This window comes from Miscanthus floridulus, chromosome 16 (assembly GCF_019320115.1).
Source record: "Miscanthus floridulus cultivar M001 chromosome 16, ASM1932011v1, whole genome shotgun sequence".
Lineage (NCBI taxonomy): Eukaryota > Viridiplantae > Streptophyta > Magnoliopsida > Poales > Poaceae > Miscanthus > Miscanthus floridulus.
In genome coordinates, this window is record NC_089595.1 from 23339681 (window position 1) to 23344860 (window position 5180).

At 47.2% G+C, this 5180-nt stretch overlaps 1 pseudogene; it reads left to right on the forward strand.

Moving 5' to 3' along the window:
• Window positions 1–786: 786 nt before the first annotated feature.
• On the forward strand, window positions 787–2100 carry LOC136510423 (uncharacterized; annotated as a pseudogene).
• Window positions 2101–5180: the final 3080 nt, after the last annotated feature.

A 5180-nucleotide genomic window follows, 5' to 3' on the forward strand; every position in this document is an offset into this window, starting at 1 on the left:
GACCACGTGTCGTCCGCGACTCTAACGCCTCGGGATCCAAATTTTGCTTACATGGCCTAGCTCCTCATGTGCAATGGGCCCACATATGCGTAGCACCTCTTTACACTTCCGTCCTTGCTTGCGTAATAGGGTTAACCCAAAGGTGCTTTGTTTGGAATGACAAGGATTATAAGTTGGTCCTCACCCTCTTAAACTTTCAAGGTGGTACTAACCCACCAACTACCTCTCTTACACTTTCGTCCTCGCTTCGTATAGAAGGGTTAACCCGAAGGTGTGCTTGAATGACAAAGATTAAAAGTTGACCTCACCCTCCTAAACTTTCAAGAGTGTACTAAACCCACCAAACTCATCATGTGTCACATGGGCCACCACTATACCACAACCCAAAATTAACTTTTGATGAGGCTCATTAGAAATACCAAATAGTGTTGGGAGGTCGGATGTTAAATATTAGTAACGTTCGGTCGGTCATTATTTCTCGTTTTCGCAATAGACTATCAGTCTGCATTTTTATTTTGCTTTACTATTAGATAGTCTATCATTATATCCTAGTTTTATCGACCAACTGGCTGTTAGTACATAAGATTGGGCTCGCGCGCACTCGACTAGCTCAAATAGCATCATTAATTAGCTAAGTAAAACAATTAAGTAGCTAAGTGAGGGGATATGTTACAGGGAACATAAGAATGTTGGGGGTGCCGCCCTCCCCCCCCCCCCCCCCCCCCCCCCTCCCCACCCACCAGCCCCCTTTCCTCCGCATGGGCGACCCTTGTCATTGTGGCGTCCATGGGGCACATATCGCACCCGTCACTGTTAGAAATGAAAATGTTTTTTGTCGGATCCCAAGAACCAACACGAAAATATGAATACTGACAAAGTAAATATGTTTTCCTGTTGGTTTTCTATTATCGACAGAAAAATTCTTAATTCTTAATTCCCCTTTGTGTCTAGATTATATGGACAGAAAAAAAAATTTCAACAAGCCACGAAACCTGAAACTCCCATCCTACTTTGGCCTCGGCTGCGCTGGCCTTTAAGCTGGCCCAAAAGCGGGGGGCCCGCCTGGCTCCACCGCCCTCAACCTCACGCAGTCACGCCCTCTCTTGTTGCTCAAAAAAAAATTCACGCCCTCTCTTCCTCACCTCTGTCAACCGCGGCGGCGCTTCACTCCGGCACGGCGCGGACCCGAGCGGCGACGTTGTCTGAAAGTACCTGAGGAAGTGAGGGCCTGTGGGAGCGCTGAGGCTGTGAGAGCGCAGTAACGCACGCACGTGCAGTCGTGCAGACCATTCGTCGGCGGGGTGCGCGTGTACGGAGAGGGCGACATGGCCGACATGGCGTCGCTGGACAGCCCTCCCCTGGCAACCCAGATGGCCGAGCAGATCACGTCCGCCTGAACCCGCTTCCGGTAGGACACGGTGACGTCCTCGTCGCCGTGCTGGATGCGCCCGACGCCGTTTAAGAGACCAGCAGAACCGCCACCTCCGGCCAAGAAGTGGGAAGAAGTGCTTGACATGTTTACTGACCTCATCAGGAGCCTGGAGACTGACGATCTGACTCACCGGGCACGCGCAGAAGGTAGAGGCCATGAAGGCGGGGCTGTACCAGATACGCGATGTCGTCATTGAGCGGGACATCGCCTTCAAGGAGGCGTGCCGGCAGGACTGCCTGGTGCAGAGGAAGCTGTCCAAGAGCCTGGGCCACTCCTCCAGGTGCCTGTACACGCTGCTCCTCTTCTACTTCTATGGCACCGTCCGGGACATGGAGGTGCACGTCGGCAAGTGCATTTCTGGCAAGGGAGGCAAGAATGTTGCCATTCACGCCGCGAAATTCCTGACCGACGGTGATGAGTTGATGGCCAGGAGCAGCGTCAAGCAGCTGAGCCGCGCTCTCGGCGTCTTCCGGTTTGTCTGGGAGGCGGTGAATACTGGCTGTGATAGTGCCAATCACAATGGCAAAGATGTTGTGGTCAAGAAAAAGAATGAAGATGCAAGGGGTGTGTTGGAGCTGCAACGGCATCTCTGGAGCTGCGGCGTTGAGGACAAGACCGTAACATACAGAGGAGATGTTTTCCATATACATGAGATCCAATTACCATGAAGTATTCTTTCTCCCACACATCTTATGCAAAATCCAGCCATATGGACAAAACATGTACAGGTGCGATCTGAAATGCTACTCTTTTTCACCAGCTCTTCTCTGAATTTGTACAAAGGCCTTCTCTGAATTTGTACAAAGGCGATGCGAATGCATCCTGGGTCTATTTGCACCTGTATATATATCAGCACCTGGCGCTTTCTTTAAGATTGGGGATTGGCCCAACACCTGGTGAGTGATTAGTGAGTATCTGGTTAGGTGTTTCATGAGTTAAGACCATCAATTTGCACTTAGCACCATATCCATGCAACAATGGTTTATATATGGTTGCTTCTTGTTACACACACATGAACGAATTGAGGCGTGAATGAATTGATATAACATAGTACTCATAGCTTGTACAAAAAGTCTTCTAATTTGATGAACATGAACAAATAGGATAGGACTAAAATAAAGGTCACCTCATAGTTTGAATGGTATGTTGGTCTGGTAATTATTAGAAATTGTAAATCTGAATCTGAATTATGCTTTAGTATTCAATGTTTATATATAGCTGTAAAATCAACTTATAGTTTGCCTAATTCTTGAACTTCATGAATTTTCTTTTAACACCAGTTATAGTCTCTCTTGATTTATCCTATCTAATAATAAAATCCTTGTTCAGGTGCCACTGAAGCCTGAGTTGAATCCATGTACAATACCATAAGGTCTTCAACTAGGGAGTTTGGTGAGACATGAATAAGAGTCGATATGATCTAGCCACCAGGAGTACGTGGGAGCGCGTTGTTCCATACTTCCACTCCATGCAGGAGCTTGATCTTTGCAAGGGGCTCCAATTAACCAAGATCAGTACATAGTCACAGCATTCATGTTATGCCTGGTAAAAAACAACGGTAATGCGATGATTAGGGCGTAAGCTGCCAGACACAAGCCGCACGCACGTTCCGCTCTCCAACTCTCACAGTGGCCCATCGCTGTTCTCTTCTCCTTCATGGCCACACCCTAGCCTTCATTCGCCCCCACCTCCTGCTCCTCACCGTGGCCCTCGCCGCCACCACGACCTTCGTCCTACTCCGCTCGTCCCTCACCGTCATGATCGCGGCGTCCGTTGCCACACTGGCCGCTCTCCAAGCTCCCCTAAGCCCATGGTGTTGCTCATATCCTTGGATGGCTTCCGCTTCGGATACCAGTAGAAGGTCCCTCTCCCACACATCCGCCACCTCATCACCGGTGCCAGCGCCGGCGTCCTCCTCATCACCTCCTGCGGCTAGAGATGGCAAGGGCACCATGGCTGTGCCGTACTTCACGACCGCCTCGAGGCGACATGGTGGTCACCGTCCACTAGAGTGTAGCGTCAGACATGTTGCAAGCGTATGTTTCAAGGGTTTCATATGCATGTTGCAAGTGTTTCATGTGTATGTTGCAAAAGTAGATCGAGATGTTGCATATGTTACAATGGCTATACACGTATGTTGCAAACGTCTGTTCCAAATGTTTCATTTATTTTTTCAGACGTATGCTTCAAATGTGTTTATTTGGATGTTGCATATGTTTCACACATATGTTGCAAGTGGTTTATCTGTTTGTTGCACATGCTTTTACAATGGCTTTTCAAGTGTTTTTAGGTGTTTTTGCAAGTGTTTCAGACGCATATTTCAAGTGTTTCATCTGCCTTCAGATGTATGTTGCAAATATTTCATCTGGTTGTTTCAAAAGTAGATCAGGTCTTGCTGCTGGGGACCCACCGCCACAGCAGGCGTCCGGGCGGGGCAAGTAGAGGGGGCGCGAGCGATCTCCGTGTGGGGTCAGGAGGTGCGGGCAACGTTCGGAGTGGGCGCGTAAAACGGAGTGCAGGCGGGAGCATCCAGACGCGCGTACGTGTTCGTCTAGACGTCTGGGCACTAGCACTACGAAAAAACAACATTCATCTACGTTGCCATATATAGCATATAATCCCCGGTCATTCCATCTGATTGACCGTGTCAATATTAATTCCCATAACATTTACTTCGTCCCTGGATTTCCACAAGCAACCTTGAGGCATCCTTTTCTCCAAACTACTCTGCTAACAGATGATTATGATATATACTAGCCAAAGTCTGCCTATCTGGGCAGCATTTGGTAGATGGTGATTGATGCCACATTTCCCTCTCTTATATTCATCACTAGTAGTTCTTCTGGCTTCTCCATGCATGCACACTTATCTCTTCATTTACAAGTTTAAGTTTTCTCCACTCCATATCATAACTTGTCAATCAAGTAGCCGTATATACTAAGTCCACTGACGCGGTACGGCTCTTAATTTGGGGAGATTATATATTAATCTCAACAAGATAAAGCTGTTGTATGAATGAAAGAAGGATTGGGTCTTAACATATGTTGACTCGGTACACACGAACACAATGCGTCCATGCACACACTATCCCCCAACTGCTACACATAATGCACTCTTCTAGAGCTAGAGCCACCCTTGTTATATGTATAAATACACATCCAGCAGCTGCACAAATCTTCATCTCCTCAACAGACAACAACTTCTACTCTTGATCGGTCACCATCTCGGTTGAGAACATAGTTGAATCACCTGTTGGATTTAATTGGAATTAGCCAATTACATTTAGCAATTCAATCAAAAGAAATTTCAAGGCTAGGATTAATGCTAGGTGAAACTCATGATGTGTTAATAGCCATTAGGGGATGTTTCAAGGAGAGTTAGTGGTTGATTAGTGAGTTACTAGTAACGGATAATTGATTTGTTAGTTACTAGTAAGTAATATGCACCGCGTTCGGCTGGTACCTTTGGGCACTGTAGCTCGGATGGTTGCGGATGTTTGAATAGTATTCTGTGAGGGAGAATAAGCTGAAACAATCCGAGACCGGAACAGCCGAACGCACTGCATGGTCTTCATGCCATTATCAACTAGGTTGATTAATGGGTTACTAGTAACGGACAATTTATTTGTCAGTTACCGGTAACTTACATGGTGTTCATGATCATTTATCAATCACTACACTTGTCTCTTCGTGTCCCTGGAGGGCTACATAAGGCGGTGCTCTCCTCTTGTTCACGAGCGCATGACACA